Below are 18,020 nucleotides of genomic sequence, written 5' to 3' on the forward strand. Positions count from 1 at the left end.
GGGCACAATATGGTGTAGTTTGACACTTTTAATTGGTTAAAACACTAAAAAAACAATGTAAAATACACTCACATGGTGCAATAACGATTGGTATTGCTAAAATTGCCGTCCGCAGTTTGCAAATCCTGCCCTTAGAATGCACAGAGTCCCTGCATGCAGACACGCTGGTAGACTGAGCGTGTGACGTCACCGCTGCTGGGAACTCCCTTGCAAAAGCTACGGTTGCTGGGATGGCTCAAACGACTAGGCTCCTCCTCCCTATGCGTTTCGTGACACGTGGTCACTTCGTCTGCGGACGGCAATTTTAGCAATACCAATCGTTATTGCACCATGTGAGTGTATTTTACATTGTTTTTTTAGTGTTTTAACCAATTAAAAGTGTCAAACTACACCATATTGTGCCCATTTCTTCCCTCTTCGGTGGGGGTTCATAACGGAGCCACCCCCGAAGCCATTGTGGATTGAGGCCACCTCCAGTAAGCTGCCTGCACGTGGGGTTGTGAGAGGAGCTGAAAGAAGGGGAACAAGCACAGATTCTCTCCACTGAATACTTTGGCGTTCATCATGTGAGTAGGAATCTTCACTGTCTTAGATAGGGATCTGATTGCTAGAAAACGCTGCGCAATCAGGTGTGCCTCTCATCTGTATTTCAGACGTGCATCTGTCTATTCCAAAGGCACATCCCATCTGGAACATTTTCAACGGAGCCCAGCTATCATCTTTAAGATCAGAGACTATCTGAAGATCACGGTATCTCAAAGTCAATTGTGTTTGTCTGCCCAAGCACCAAGCTTGGGAGAGCGCACGTGCATAAAGGCAATACTTTGGGGGGGGGGGGGGCATCCATCCACCTCTTTGCTACCTCCCTTCCCCCCCTTTTTTTTCTCTTCCTTCCCTTCCCTGCTCTTTGGCTCGCTGTCCCCAGTGTCATCCAAACTCCTACCTACAGTATTATTTATTATTGTTTTTTTCTGTTTTCAATGTTGTGTTGTCACTTTGTGTTGAATTCATTCTGTACATTCATAGTGTGATTGATATAGTGGCAGCCGACCCTTTCACTTGCAGAGGATCGCAGCGCAGCAGGCTGCCAGCGGAGGAGCGCAGGAACACAGCGCTACTGCAGGGCAGACACCGGAAGGAGGGGCGTTTAACATCACAGCGCCTGGGCATGCTCCTCCCGGTACCTCTGAAGCCCCAGCGCGTGCACACAGGCTGGCTGTGCATATCTTCTCGCCCGCGCACAGCTATTTCGACCTCCCGCGCTCAGTGTCTGCCGGCTCGTGCACACCAGGTTTTGACGCACGCCGCATGTGCCCCCCCCCTAGATAATCTTTCGCCCCCTAGTTTGAGCACCACTGCCCTAGACCACAATCTATTGTAACGCCTTTTACGCAGACCACAAGGGATGGGGATGAGACAGATAATTAGGCAGGAATTAACCACGCCTTATCCTTATCACTCTTACCCTGACGAAGTGTAATCCCTTACGCGAAACGGACCGGCGCTTTTAGATGACGTCACTCTTTTGATGTCGGTGGTGGCGACCCGCTGTTTCAGGAGCTCTGGTGTACCAAATACACACACCCTGCTGAACTGGTTGTATAAAGCGCTGATTTATATATACCCTCTTTACACCTTATTCCCCCTGAGTTTATATAATGGTAGGCTTCATGAATGCCTCATGTACACATATTATGCTATATTGATATAACTCTCTGACTTGTACCCTGTTGCAATGTCTGAAGGGCTGGAGCAGTAAGAGCAAGCATAGGGATCAGGCTGTTCACAGGGTGTGTTTCTATATGTATACACCAGCAGACCAGCCTTTACACTGTGCTTTCCCTAGATGGATGTGTAACATACTATCTATGACTGCACATTTTGTTGCTAACTGCCTAATGCAAGCAGACACCTTATTAGCATGTGTATATGTTCTGGGTAGTGTTGCAATTTATATGCCTTGCTACACTGTGTTAACCCTTTGATTACTGGGTGTAGCCATCTACACACTGACAGTGTGATTTAAGGTAATCAGCGCATTTTCTACCTTATCAGTAGGAGCTCCATCTGAGGCACCTTACGTATATGCTTTCTGGACATATTACTATGCCTCATATCACACATATTCAGGGGTTCCTTCTCCCCTGAATGTCAGGTGCCCCTAGTGGACTTTAGAGGAGCCTTATACCCTCTCGGAAACATCGGGTTAGCACCACCTAATTTTAATATGTTCACACATTTACCCTATACCTCCATGTGTGTATTCCCTATTACATGCCAATAAACATTTTTTGTTTTGCGTCTTTTGGCTCTTTAGGCTACTAGCTTGGGTTTATATTCTGTCCCACCTAATGTTGTCTCCATAGAGTGCAATTGTGGGTTTCTTTTTCTAGCTAGGATTCTTATCCTGACTAGTTTTCTGTGCTAATGTATATTTATTCCCTATGCACCATGGGTTTTTATGTTATTAGAAGTAATTATGCAGAGCGATAAGCATTTCTCATGTTTGTACCCAGGAATTAACCTCAGCCAGGAACTGTTCATGGGACAGGGAAACGGTCCGAGGACAAATACAGTATGACACAGGGATATGCAGGACCCTCAGTTAACACCCAGGCATGGCAGAAAACTAGGCTGTTGATGAAAATGAAGGAACTATCTAAATATATAAAAGTCAACTCTGTCCCTCTTGCAGTTGCCTGCATATATAAGCAGCACTAAGTTGGCCCCACGTTTTTTCTCTTGAGTGATTGTTACACAGGAAAGTTGTAGGAATGTTGATTGAAGGTATGAAAATAGTGACAAGAGACGGAGAATGGAGGTTATGTAAGAATGGAGGTTATGTATAGGAAAGATAAGGAATAGAAAGTTGAAACAATAGGACAAGTTGCAGGGATGGGTTTCTTTTGGTTAAAGTATTATTAGTAAGTGTCAGAAAGTCAATCAAAGAGAGATAAAGACAGAAAATATAATTTTTCCAATTTAATTTTAAAACATGCAACCCAAATTATTTGTGTCAGATTGACAGATTATGAGTGTATATTGATTTGCATTAATAATATTTTCCCGTCTGGATTGAAAAGTTTAAGGAGTTTTATGTATTGTGAAATTTCAGCAAGGAAAATATTAGTAGTTATAAGGTTTTTTTTTTCTCTCAGAATGTTTTATTAGCTTTTCAGGCATGAATATGGTAAAAAAGGTTGATTGTATGAATAATCCCTGTGTGTGTGTTTGTAAGAACCTGAGTGAATTCTATCCATGTGAAAGTTTTATGTGAATTGAATAATAGGAATGTCGGTTTATTATATGTATACAAAATTACTATCCAGGAACTTGCAAGTGTTTCTAAATTAAGAATATAATTAATTGCTCAAGTTGAAGTTTGATCTTCAAAGGTGTACACTCCCAATATAATATAAACTAATTAACACTGGCAGAGGAGAGTTTGGGTGCCCGTGGAGAGAAAGGAGGACAAAGAAAAGGACAAATTCGGAAAAGATCATTTGATCTTTACCATTTTTTTATATACTGTAATCAGTCCGGTCACTGGAAAAATAAGGATGCTTATCGTACTGGCCAGGCGATTTGTTTCCTTAACCAGAAATTACATTATTTCCCTCTATATTTCCACAGGCACAATCAGGTGAACACGTTACACAGAAATAACGGGCAGTATTTTCAAATTAGTTTTAAAAAGGTTTGTTATAATATGGGGAAAAAGAAGGACATTTTTATTAATTTAGTTTGCAGGATCAAACTGTTTTGTTTTCTTATTTATTGGCATAGGTGAGAAGTATGTGTTTTCTTGTTATTTTTGTAAAAGTTGGTTGGATGTGTATGAGAGAAGTGTGAAATTCTGTTTGTTTTGTGTCTGTGTTCTGTGTCCTGTTTGTGTGTAACTAGTAAATACTAGTCAGTGTGACGTCAGTAGCGCGACCAACATACAGGTGTTTGGTCTCTCTCTGATAAACTTGGTGTTCGGTATAAGTTACAGATAACTACGATGTGGGCCATAAGTGGATCCCACTAGCTAGAGTGAGGGCTATGGTAGCGTCACTTGTTCTGCCGCCATCACCAGCCAGCGTATGTACATGCCAAGTGTAACAGGGGAGTTATCCATGTTCAGGAAATGTGCCTCTAATCCAGCAGTGTGGTGGTTAAACTGCTGGTAGTCAATTAACCAACACCACCTGGCTGATTAGTTTTCTTAGAAAAGCCTGTCCTTGAAACAGGAAGTGAGATTGTTCCTGAGTATCACAAGTTGTGGGACTGACCATAGGAACAGATAGATGTCTTGAGCCTACCAGAAGAAAACTGCACGCTGCTTGCAAGACACAGGGGAAAGCACTTCTGAACCTGAATGCTGATATAGCCTGAGGAAAAGGCAGCAACCCAGGAACAAAGAAGACTTTCCCACCAAGTACAAGAAAACAGATACGACTTTCCTTTATAAGACTTTGTATCTGCACATATCAAGATATATGTTTGGGGCTGGGAGACATGCTTATCTAAAGGGAGTTGTGGACTACATAGGTTTCACTAGAAACACTCCCAAGTGGAACAGAAGCTTTGTTTGACCCCTTATTTGAATATGTTTGGATGATTTTCTTATGTTAAAGGAACAGGCGCAATAAAAGCCTTAATTAATTTCACCTTAACAAGTCTCCCTTGCATACCTCTGCACATGTCCTCCTACACCAAGTACTCAGTGTCTCCATCAAGAGGGAGCTTGGTAATTGTTATATACAGCAGTGATTTTCAGGTGCGGTAATCTCAAACTGCATGCAGTGATTATTCGGCATGCATACAGAGTATTATCTCTGCCAACCGGTGTATGGCTCTGATTACTGAAAGCCACACTCAACTAGTTTGAAGTTTCAGTTTACCAAATGATATGATATACTGGTAGTAGCAGCAAATAAGTGGTCTACGGTTTGTCTGTATGGCATATTTTGATTTCTTCTCTAAATAAGGGATAGCTACAACCATATACAACCCAAGCAGCTGATTTCATATTACACCACAGAGCGCCTGTACATCTGTACATCTCCAGCTTCTAGCCTCTATATATATATATATAGTCAAATAGAACAGTTTGCACTCCTTAGGTGCTGATAGGCTGTAGGTGCTTGCCCCATATGGATAATATAGACATACGTTACCGTTCCAAGGTCTGGTAAAGCAAGAGACAACACTCAATTGTAGAAAACTTCACAAAGTGTATTGGTGAAATAGTGGCACATCAAGAAACCCAACGTTTCGGTCCTCCAAAATGGGACCTTCCTGAGGGGGATACAAAGGGAGAGTGACAGACAAACCACATATATATACACATCAAGACACTAACAATCAATTAGCATCAACCAATAACCATCAACCAATTCAAATAATTGCACACAGCAAGTTCCACGACATCCCCTGGCGACGGACCAGTTGCCGGAGGGTTGGTGGTGCAACGATCACAAGAAAGGCAGAGGCCCGGCATCATATGCTTCATAACCGTGAGTCCCTTTAGCTCAACATGATTAGTGCGCAGAGCTGAGCCAGTTCCTGGGAGAGACTTTTACATGCATTTACTGGAAGTTTGTCGTGACCTGCTTTAAACATTTGATTACTTATTTACATTCAGCCACTGCTTTACTTCTGAGGCACATGGTGGGTTAACATTTATTGTCATAAAAGGCATCGGCCCTGGAAGGACAATCTGGTGGGGATCGAATTTGCGTGACTTTTCAACTGTAGTTTATTTTTTTACTTTTTGCTTGTTTTAACTTGTATTAATAAAGAAATGTTTTTACTTACACAAGACCTGCACAACTCCAGTCCTTGAGGGCCGAAAACAGCCCCGGTTTTCAGGATAAAACCGGGCCTTTTTGCGGCCCTCGAGGACTGGAGTTGTGCAGGCCTGACATACTGTTCTGTACACCATCCTACTGTAAATGTTTTGACTTTCTGTACATAAATGTTTTCACTAGCAGTACACTATACACCTGTTAATGTTTTGAATTGCTGTACACTTTAAATGTTTTTAAATTGTATTTGTAAATACATGCTTTTGTACTTACTCCAATAAAAGAAAATGTTGATTTGTTTTAAATTGTCTCCTTTTATACTGTAACAAAATACAGTGTTTCTAGAACATACAGTACTGTCCAGGCATACTGTACCGTATACCGTAGGAATGCTCAGTACATCACAAGAGTATTAAAACAATACATGCTGTACGGGTATAGAATACACATATGTTCTGGAATACATGTAGAATAAATGCATACTTTTTATTTTTCGGGTTTATTATACAGTATATATAAAAAAAAGTATTGTATATGGTCTGAAAACAACAGCATACTGTACTGTTTCAGGTTTTCTATGAAGCTCTCAGGTACAGTATTCTATCCTAATCAATAACAACGGCCACTAAACTGTAGACTCCGGTACGTGGTTTTTTAAATCCGATTCAGCAATGTGCAGGCATTGTTACACAAAGCGATATTATTAATCGAAATCCCTCCATTAGCCGTTTTCCGCATGAGATGACAAAGTTTTCTTTTCTGAGGAAAAACAAAAGTACAAGTTTTACTGTAATGGTCAGTCAGTTCCCTGTAGATGTGATGACATGCATATGCGTTTCAAGAAGGTTTCAATGCGCATGCGCCTAGCTTTCCCCCAATTGTGCAGTATCTACTGTAGAAGCTGCTCAGCCAATGATATTGCTTACAGGAGAATCGCTTGACTGTGCATTGATATTGATATTCCAAAAACAGAATAAAATACGGCAACATTACTCACCATAGACTTTGCCAATCAGCTGGCGCCGAGCCACTGCCAGTCCCGTATTCTTGATTATACACGTAGTTGACAGGTGCCAGCGGATGAGGCTGGAAATCGCATTGGTACATGCAAGCTTGCTGGAATCTGTACACAAAATCCGGATCAGGCTGCAGGTATCCGGGCGGGGACAGACAGCAAGGGTTGCCGGTCACCAGACCGTTATTGGATGCTGGTGCTGTCGCTGGCGCAGTCGCTGGCGCATTGCTTGCCAGCGACTTATGTTTCTTAGTTGGTTTTAACATGACCTTTCGCCTTTTGAAGTCTCCATGATCATAGATACGGGAAAAATCTGGTGATACACACCAATACCCTCCAATAACACCGGGATCAATACAAAAAACACGGATCGATACATAACTTTTTCCTTATTGCACGCTTCCACACATGAGCATGTGGTGAAAATTTGTAAAAGTCATAGTTTTCGATAAAATACTGATAAATTTGAACAACTGTTGCCATCTTATCATCTGTTGCATTAATCGCGGCCCATATTAAATAAGCGTACGTTCTGTCGGGTTTTTGGAACACGGACTGCGGTGGTGCACTCATGTCGGGACTCGCAGGACAATAAAACACCACACCTTGTGCATGTATTTTTTAATATGAAAAGCCTAAATTGGTACCAAGGCCAATTTACAATAGACCACTGTCGTATTTTTTTAAACACCTGCAAGTCGACACATTACTGAAGCGCATGCGCATTACAATTCATGAATATCTGCCACCTGGCGGATACGCGAAGAATTGCAACCAATTAAATCCGAACCATTATGAATAAACACATCAAGAAACACATCAACCGCGGGTGACGCCGGCATGAATGCAACATGAATGCGGTATGAATGCGGCATGAACATGGTGAAGTCGGTGAAACGCGTGGCATTCGGAAAAAAATCCCCGAAAAAATTCGGAGATGTTGGAGAATAAAAGGGGCCGCGGCTGTACTCGTCCGCCATCCTTGCAGCATCGACATGGGTTTTTGGTTTGTGGTCAAAGACCCTTGCCCTCATGTCCGAGGGAAGCTGCTGCAGTAGCTGCTCCTGGAACATTAAGACCAGCAGTGTGTGGAACTTGGTGATCCCGAAACCCTTCACCCACTGAGTGGCAAATCCATGCAAGCACCATAATCCACATAGGATTCCCGGGGATTTTTCTCCCCAGTCCTAAACTTGCCCCAGTAGGCTTCTGGGGTGAGGGCATACTGTGTGAGCAGCATACTATTTACATGACCGTAGTCATCGGCATCCACGAGTGTGGAATACCCTGCCCAGTCCGCTTGGCTTTACCAGATAACAATGTATGCAGTCTCAGCACCATGTCCCGACGTGGGACCCTGTACAGGAGACACTGTGTTTCAAAGTCATTGAGAAAGGCATCTATCTCATCTGTGCCATCCACGAACTTGCTGAAGCTGTGGTGGTCCACCCGGGGAATGTCCTGTTCCCCGTTGGCAAGGTGGGAGCGTGGGGCTTTACCATGCACTGCGGCCAGTGTCTGTATCCGCTCCTCTGTGGTAGCCTTTTCTCCCCATGCGGTCAGGAGCGCAGTGAGCTCAGTGGTGGTAAGTCCATTAGCCGCAGTGACTACCTCCTCCGCACCTGCTGGCGCCACGCCACTATTATTCAGGTGGTCACTTGCTCCCTCCCCATGTCCTTGCAGCTCCGGAGCTTGATCGACCTCATGCACTCCGGGCTGATTGGTGTCCGCTGCCACAGCAGCTACGGGGCTAAGTCCCTCCATGGGAGCCATTCTGGCTTTGTGATTCTCCAAGTCCTCCTCCAGTTGTAGCTTTGACCAACCGGCTGTCGGTAATCCATAGCCCTCACATCTCTACACGATACGAGCTCGGTCCCAGGATCGGAACCTCCCTGAGTGGAGACTCATGGTATGATGTTAGCACAGGTGTATGGGCAAATGACAAGGTGTAATATCTCGTGCTCTTTTGAAGCGTGTGTAAGTTACTACTTGTCTGGGGAGCTCGCAATCTACGAGTTTCCCCCACTATGTTATAGAATCCCGCAGGAGACTATACCATAGGCTCAGTCAGCGTCCAACTGCTGTCACCAATTAATATAAGCCTGTCACTGTAGACCAGGTCTTACCAACAAATAATACCGGGATTCTGGACTGAGCACACAAGATGAGTAAAATAAATTGTAATTTATTTCCTTTTAAGACAAACACACAATACTTCACAATTACAGTCAATATACACTTACTGGGATGGGGAAATGATATATAATGTCCACAGAACGAATCAAAGTCTCTGGGCACCCCTGCACGCATGCAAGTGGGTGCGCGGTTTGAGTCCTGTGACAGTCCTTGGCTAGGGGCGCAACTTGCCAGCCCTATATCTCCGCCAAAAGGAAATCTTTCGTAAAGTCCTTACAGGATTAGTTCGGGAATACTTAGCTCAAACGAATTCTGGAAGAGGGGTGCGATCCTTGGTTACGATGTAGGTTAACCCCTCATACTCTGGAACCGCTGACGCTAAACATTAGACATTTCTTGGTTGATCTTAGGTGAAACTGTCTGGGCTGCAGGCATTTTTATAAGGTTATGGGTCCTATACCTTACACCCAATCCTTTCGTGGGAATAATTTTCCCCACCTATCCCCGACTTGCCAGTACCTTACAAAGAGGGCAGAAATTGCTTCCCTCTTTGCACAGAGCATGTGCTAATCTCACACCTGAGCTGCTTAGCATACCGGGCCCAACCCTTTACCTGGTGACAGTAAGTCTGGGGTTTGGCTACCAAGTGTGAAGTGCCCATACTTCCCACCGGTATCGGGTAATTAACAATATCCTGGCTTTTCAACTCCGAACTTCTCATAGACACTGGGGCACCACCTCAGCAGGGTGCCTTTTGAAGTTCGGAGATGAGAAATCCCTTAGCTCATTCATCCATTACATATGGGCATGTTAATGGATTCAGGACAGGAAAGGTTTCCTGCCTGTACATTTTAAAACACAATAAAATACATTTTATTTATTAATGTATGTTCTGCTTGTGCTTCAATTATAAACTTTATATGTATGTTTATGGTTTCTTTTTACCTAGCTGCACTCCAAAAATTAGAGTGCTAGCTCTTTCCTAATGCAGGTTATCCACTTAATTGAACGGGCTGTTTGATGTGGATTGAGTTTTGACCTATAATCGGTCTGGGTTACAAGCCGGCACACAATGTATCCGTGCTGGCTTTGATCAGTAACCGCAGACACACGCCAACAATTCCAGCTTAAGTGGTTTACGAGCCCGGTGGATTCATTTTGACAAGAAGGCACTTCAGCCTGACCGCAAACCACCTATCCAATTGTCTTTGCGGTTTAGAGGTCTACGGCTCAGGAAGTGCTCGATATTCTTCAAAGCGGCCACCCATTCATAGGCACGCTTCTTCACTTAGCGCTTGTTTCAGCGCTTGCGGCTCACCCTTGTGTCGCAAACACAGTTAGAATATTTTCATTCATTCAGTGTAACTGCAGATATTTTCCCAGCTGCAAACCAGGGACAAAAATTATTGTGCAGGGGAAAACATAATATGATGGGGACATTACAGTTTAACCCGTTCAGTCCCAACAGGGATTAGGGTTAACCAGCCCGGCATAATACCTTTATTATTGGCCTGGTTAATACCCTCCGGCCACATGGACTTCATCATTGAGCTACCCAGATCTAAAGGGATGGACACCATACTGGTGGTCGTGGATCGTTTTTCTAAACAGGCGCACTTCATTCCACTCAAAGGTTTGCCCAGTGCTCCAAAAATTGTTGGAGGTCTTCATTAAAGAGATCTTCAGACTCCATGGTACTCTGCAAGTCATAGTCTCTGACTGAGGCTCACAATTAATTTCCAGATTCTGGAGGGCCTTCTGCCAAAGACTGGGCATTTCTCTGCATCTCTCATCTGGGTATCACCCACAAACCAATGGTCAAATGGAACGGACCAATCAGTCCTTGGAACAGTTCATCTGCTGTTTTATTTCTGATGTCCAGGACAATTGGGCGGATCTTCTCCCATGGGTGGAGTTTTCGCATAACAATCTACGGAACGAATCTACCTAACAATCTCCTTTCTTCACTAATGATGGGTTCCACCCCTCAGCTCTCCCTTACACAGTCTCCAGATCCGGGGTTCCGCTGCCGAGGACAGAATCCAGTACCTCCAGGATTCCTGGGAAAAGATTCAAGGGAATCTGAGACACGCCGTCGCTATACAAAAGAGACAAGCCGACCGTCACCGTCGGGAAACTCCCACTTACACTCCTGGACAAAAGGTCTGGCTGTCAATGAAGAATATTTGACTAAAGGTCTCTTCACCCAAACTGACACCTAGGTTCATCGGACCTTTCGTCATTACGGAGAGGGTCAACCCTGTTGCCTACCGGCTTAAACTGCCGGCAACTATGAAGATCCCTTCAATATTCCACATATCACTCCTTACACCCTTTTTTTCAGGATCCTCAATCTACCATTCGGGACTTGCCCCCTCAGCCTATTCTCATGGAGGGCCAACAGGAGTTCGAGTTGCAAGCTATTCTCGATTCAAGGGTAACAAGAGGAAAACTACAGTACCTCATCCATTGGAAGGGTTTCAGTCCTGAGGAACGTCAGTGGATCCCTGAGGAACAGATACACGCCTCCAGACTGATTCTGTCCTTTCACCACAAATTCCCTTTGAAGCCATCTATGGGTCATCCGGAGGTCTCCCCTATAGAGGGGGTACTGTCGGGATCGATGCTAGGCTCCGTCCCTCTGACCCATTACGTAACAGTACCTGCGGCACGCGCAGACCCCTGTCTGCGTGTGCGCGCCTACCTAATAAAACACCCGCAGAGGCATGCCTCTGGCACATCAACACGGCTCCTGCTCACGCTGGCGACGCACTGTGCTCCTCCTATGTGCACACGCAGCACGGAAGCTGATCCTAAGAAAGGTATCAGCTGTCTCTCACCTGCAGCAAATCTCTCTTCCTCCTATTGGCTCATAGCCTATGTCTGATGTCACTCCACTGCTGCCTCCTGGTTGGTTCCCACCTTCTTCATTTACCCTATCTGTTCCTGTGCAAGTTACTGAGCATACACTGATGTTTATGTGCTGTGTTCGCTGCTTCCTGTGTTTTGCCTGTTTTTGTGCCTTTCCTGACCTGTGTTGTGACCCCAGCTCGTACTTGGACCTGTCTCTTGTGTACCCTCGGACTTCGACATGTTATTGGACCCCTACACTCTCCTCAATTCGACCACATCTTACAGATATCAACTACTCTTCTCTCTCCAACCCCGACCACGGCAAGTTTCACGACCTACCCGAACTCTCCTACCTGACCCGGCTACACGACTCTGACTCTGCACTCTGGACCTGGTCCCATTGCTGTAGGGCGTTGGTTATATACATCCCCACCAAAGCCCCGCGGTCTAGTCCTGTTTGTGGTGAGCTCAGCGTGACAAAGGTGTGCGGGGTGGGCATTGTTTATTGTAATTGTCGCAGTTTCCTTAATAAAGCTTTGCCCGGTTTATCCACCCCAGAAGTTGTGAAGCAGGGTTTTTGAGAGTTGGGGAGGGGAGTGGCTCGAGAGGTGGGTAACTCGTGTAAGTGCCGGCCTGATTCCTCCGGTAACTACACCCCAGGATGCCATTTGATACATTGCAGGCTGAGGTAGTCAAACAAATGCAAAGTTCCCTGATACATGATACAATTTAGAGGCAAGTGCTCAGTTTTTATAGGAACTCACCACACCGGGTAACCACTAATTAAAATAACCCCATGTACCTGAGGGCTTCTTTTACCCTGGGGTTACCTTAGCAAAAACAGATGCAGCCACCGGTATTAGCACTCTTTCCTGGGAAACTCTGGGGCAGTCTCACAGTAAATGCCTCAACATTGTCTGAACATTGCCTCAACATTTGGGTGAGATTCTTAATGGCTCACTCAGTTTGAATGGGACTGTGGGACCCCCGCTGTGTTAATCCGATGGGCCATCAAGAATCTCACAGAAATCTTGGGGCATTTTCTGTGAGACTGCCCCAGAATCTCCCAGAATGTCCCAGGTAAGTGTTCTAATACTGGTGGCTGCATCTGTACCTTCTATCACTCCTGTAATAGGGTAATATATGTCAATGGGGCAAAAAGAGAGATGGGTGGATGGAGTCTGTAGAGGAGAAGACATGCCGGAGGCGGAGATCGTGGGGAAGGAAAGGACAGATAGCACAATATCTCTGGTTATAATGCAGAATATCACAGACTTTTGGTGTAAAATATCACAATACTGTATACCCTAAAATATTCCACCTAAAGTAATGAAATATGCACACTTTTCTCACTCGAAATTTTTGAAATGCACCCGTTTTTTTTCCTGTGATTTCGCTAAAAACTAAAATGTCCCTGGAAAATAAATTTTCAATTTACTATTATTTTTTTTATAACTTGATTGAACTTTAAAAAAAAATAATAATATTAATAATAGAGGTACTAAATAAAAAAAGCAAAATAGTGACCCTGTTACATCTGTACCTGACTCACTCATTATATTATGTTGTAATAAGACAGGTATCTCCATATGCCCAATGTCTGTACGTCTCTTTTCTTACTCAGCATCCTCTCTTTAGCTGTCCCTCCTCCCCATAAAGTTACACAGCGTGCAGATTCCACCCACTAATCCCCTAAGAAATCCCATCTCCCCCGATGTAGCGGGACAAAGACCCTGTAATTAGGTGAGAGCGAGCCTGTAATTACTGAACCTGTACTGATTGGTACAGTTTTTCATTGGACTTGTTGTAACTTTGTGATGCCCAGAGGATGTGAGAGAAGGAAACCAACCCCACTAATTATAATGTTACAACCAACCCCACTAATTATAATGTTACAGTGTCCTCTGAGTACCAGGTTCCCAGCTGCTACCTGAGATATACACATATATACTGTATATATACATGGGTAATACCGAGAGGGCAAGCACAGAACTGGAGCTACAGCACTGATTGTTGGTGGAAAGCGTCCATTATAACTATATTTACATAGGTAGTTATAACTATACGTGTGACTGAGAGACCCAGCTATAAGCAGCTCAGAGACAGTGCGATATTTGATTGTTACCATCTAATAGACAGTGAAAGATGTATATATTATGAGCTCAGATACAGTCTATGATTCCGCTTTATAGGCAGCGTGAGAACAGGCATTAAGCAGCTCAGGTAGAGAGGGGCTGGCAGTGAGATACAGGCAGCCTGAGAACAGGCATTAAGCAGCTCAGGTAGAGAGAGGCTGGCAGTGAGATACAGGCAGCCTGAGAACAGGTATTAAGCAGCTCAGGTAGGGAGGGGCTGGCAGTGAGTTATAGGCAGCCTGAGAACAGGCATTAAGCAGCTCAGGTAGAGAGAGGCTGGCAGTGAGATACAGGCAGCCTGAGAACAGGCATTAAGCAGCTCAGGTAGAGAGGGGCTGGCAGTGAGATATAGGCAGCCTGAGAACAGGTATTAAGCAGCTCAGGTAGGGAGAGGCTGGCAGTGAGATATAGGCAGCATGAGAACAGGCATTAAGCAGCTCAGGTAGAGAGGGGCTGGCAGTGAGATATAGGCAGCCTGAGAACAGGCATTAAGCAGCTCAGGTAGGGAGAGGCTGGCAGTGAGATATAGGCAGCATGAGAACAGGCATTAAGCAGCTCAGGTAGAGAGGGGCTGGCAGTGAGATATAGGCAGCCTGAGAACAGGCATTAAGCAGCTCAGGTAGGGAGAGGCTGGCAGTGAGATATAGGCAGCATGAGAACAGGCATTAAGCAGCTCAGGTAGAGAGGGGCTGGCAGTGAGATATATGCAGCCTGAGAACAGGCATTAAGCAGCTCAGTTAGGGAGAGGCTGGCAATGAGATATAGGCGGCCTGAGAACAGGTATTAAGCAGCTCAGGTAGAGAGAGGCTGGCAGTAAGATATAGGCGGCCTGAGAACAGGCATTAAGCAGCTCAGGTAGAGAGGGGCTGGCAGTGAGATATAGGCAGCCTGAGAACAGGCATTTAGCAGCTCAGGTAGAGAGAGGCTGGCAGTGAGTTATAGGCAGCCTGAGATCAGGCATTAAGCAGCTCAGGTAGAGAGGGTCTGGCAGTGAGATATAGGCAGCCTGAGATCAGGCATTAAGCAGCTCAGGTAGAGAGGGGCTGGCAGTGAGATACAGGCAGCCTGAGAACAGGCATTAAGCAGCTCAGGTAGGGAGAGGCTGGCAGTGAGATATAGGTAGCCTGAGAACAGGCATTTAGCAGCTCAGGTAGAGAGAGGCTGGCAGTGAGAAATATGCAGCCTGAGAACAGGTATTAAGCAGCTCAGGTAGAGAGGGGCTGGCAGTGAGTTATAGGCAGCCTGAGAACAGGCATTAAGCAGCTCAGGTAGAGAGAGGCTGGCAGTGAGAAATATGCAGCCTGAGAACAGGTATTAAGCAGCTCAGGTAGAGAGGGGCTGGCAGTGAGATATAGGCAGCCTGAGAACAGGCATTAAGCAGCTCAGGTAGGGAGAGGCTGGCAGTGAGATATAGGCAGCCTGAGAACAGGCATTAAGCAGCTCAGGTAGGGAGAGGCTGGCAGTAAGTTATAGGCAGCCTGAGAACAGGCATTAAGCAGCTCAGGTAGAGAGGGGCTGGCAGTGAGTTATAGGCAGCCTGAGAACAGGCATTAAGCAGCTCAGGTAGAGAGGGTCTGGCAGTGAGAAATAGGCAGCCTGAGAACAGGTATTAAGCAGCTCAGGTAGAGAGGAGCTGGCAGTGAGATATAGGCAGCCTGAGAACAGGCATTAAGCAGCTCAGGTAGAGAGGGGCTGGTAGTGAGATATAGGCAGCCTGAGAACAGGCTTTAAGAAGCTCAGGTAGAGAGAGGCTGGCAGTGAGGTATAGGCAGCATGAGAACAGGCATTAAGCAGCTCAGGTAGAGAGGGGCTGGCAGTGAGTTACAGTATAGGCAGCCTGAGAACAGGTATTAAGCAGCTCAGGTAGGGAGAGGCTGGCAGTGAGATATAGGCAGCCTGAGAACAGGTATTAAGCAGCTCAGGTAGAGAGGGGCTGGCAGTGAGATATAGGCAGCCTGAGATCAGGAATTAAGCAGCTCAGGTAGAGAGAGGCTGGCAGTGAGTTATAGGCAGCCTGAGAACAGGCATTAAGCAGCTCAGGTAGAGAGGGGCTGGCAGTGAGATATAGGCAGCCTGAGAACAGGCATTAAGCAGCTCAGGTAGGGAGGGGCTGGCAGTGAGATATAGGCAGCCTGAGAACAGGCATTAAGAAGCTCAGGTAGGGAGAGGCTGGCAGTGAGGTATAGGCAGCCTGAGAACAGGCATTAAGCAGCTCAGGTAGAGAGGGGCTGGCAGTGAGTTACAGTATAGGCAGCCTGAGAACAGGTATTAAGCAGCTCAGGTAGGGAGAGGCTGGCAGTGAGATATAGGCAGCCTGAGAACAGGTATTAAGCAGCTCAGGTAGAGAGGGGCTGGCAGTGAGATATAGGCAGCCTGAGATCAGGAATTAAGCAGCTCAGGTAGAGAGAGGCTGGCAGTGAGATATAGGCAGCCTGAGAACAGACATTAAGCAGTTCAGGTAGAGACGGCCTGGCAGTGAGATATAGGCAGCCTGAGAACAGGCATTAAGCAGCTCAGGTAGAGAGAGGCTGGCAGTGAGATATAGGCAGCCTGAGAACAGTTATTAAGAAGCTCATTTAGAGAAAGGCTGGAGTGAGATATAAGAAGCCTGAGAACAGGCATTAAGCAGCTCAGGTAGAGAGAGTCTGGCAGTGAGATATAGGCAGCCTGAGAACAGGCATTAAGCAGCTCAGGTAGAGAGAGGCTGGCAGTGAGATATAGGCAGCCTGAGAACAGGCATTAAGCAGCTCAGGTAGAGAGGGGCTGGCAGTGAGATATAGGCAGCCTGAGAACAGGCATTAAGCAGCTCAGGTAGAGAGAGGCTGGCAGTGAGATATAGGCAGCCTGAGAACAGACATTAAGCAGCTCAGGTAGAGAGAGGCTGGCAGTGAGATATACTGTAGGCAGCCTGAGAACAGGCATTAAGCAGCTTAGGTATAGAGGGGCTGGCAGTGAGTTATATGCAACCTGGGAACAGGCATTAAGCAGCTCAGGTAGAGAGGGGCTGGCAGTGAGACATAGGCAGCCTGAGAACAGGCATTAAGCAGCTCAGATAGAGAGAGGCTGGCAGTGAGACATAGGCAGCCTGAGAACAGACATTAAGCAGCTCAGGTAGGGAGAGGCTGGCAGTGAGATATAGGCAGCCTGAGAACAGGCATTAAGCAGCTCAGATAGAGAGAGGATGGCAGTGAGATATAGGCAGCCTGAGAACAGGTATTAAGAAGCTCAGGTAGGGAGAGGCTGGCAGTGAGATATAGGCAGCCTGAGAACAGGCATTAAGCAGCTCATGTAGAGAGAGGCTGGCAGTGAGATATAGGCAGCCTGAGAACAGGCATTAAGCAGCTCAGGTAGAGAGAGGCTGGCAGTGAGGTATAGGCAGCCTGAGAACAGGTATTAAGCAGCTCAGGTAGGGAGGGGCTGGCAGTGAGATATAGGCAGCCTGAGAACAGGTATTAAGCCGCTCAGGTAGAGAGAGGCTGGCAGTGAGATATAGGCAGCCTGAGAACAGGCATTAAGCAGCTCAGGTAGAGAGAGGCTGGCAGTGAGATATAGGCAGCCTGAGAACAGGCATTAAGCAGCTCAGGTAGAGAGAGGCTGGCAGTGAGATATAGGCAGCCTGAGAACAGGCATTAAGCAGCTCAGGTAGAGAGAGGCTGGCAGTGAGATATAGGCAGCCTGAGAACAGGCATTAAGCAGCTCAGGTAGAGAGAGGCTGGCAGTGAGATATAGGCAGCCTGAGAACAGGCATTAAGCAGCTCAGGTAGAGAGGGGCTGGCAGTGAGATACAGGCAGCCTGAGAACAGGCATTAAGCAGCTCAGGTAGAGAGAGGCTGGCAGTGAGATATAGGCAGCTCACCTGGAGACAGAGCTTTGCTTTAAGCCGCCCAGATAACCAACACCTGGATAAAGGGAACACTCTGAGAATCATCTGGCTTCTGGCTTCCTGCGTCCGATAACGCAAAGGAAACAAATCTGTGTGAGTAATGCAAGTACATCCGCTAATATCTGACTTAGGGTCGTTAACTGTGTAATAACCAGACTTTCATATATCCAGATTTGTTTCTTCTATAACTCTGGCAATGAGTCACC

At 45.9% G+C, this 18,020-nt stretch overlaps 2 protein-coding genes across 2 annotated transcripts in view; both read left to right on the forward strand.

Annotated features, from left to right (window-relative positions):
* ZNF512 (zinc finger protein 512) overlaps positions 1–18,020 on the forward strand; it is a 478,050-nt gene that overhangs the window by 250,672 nt on the left and 209,358 nt on the right. The window lies entirely within an intron of this gene.
* The window catches only part of LOC142491842 (extracellular calcium-sensing receptor-like), a 55,375-nt gene continuing 55,116 nt past the window's right edge, over positions 17,762–18,020 (forward strand). The window contains exon 1 of the mRNA XM_075594658.1: positions 17,762–17,907. The gene's annotated coding sequence lies outside the window, so the exon portion shown is untranslated. The remainder of the gene's footprint in view (positions 17,908–18,020) is intronic.

The sequence above is a fragment of the Ascaphus truei genome, chromosome 4, assembly GCF_040206685.1.
Source record: "Ascaphus truei isolate aAscTru1 chromosome 4, aAscTru1.hap1, whole genome shotgun sequence".
NCBI classification, from domain to species: Eukaryota; Metazoa; Chordata; class Amphibia; order Anura; family Ascaphidae; genus Ascaphus; species Ascaphus truei.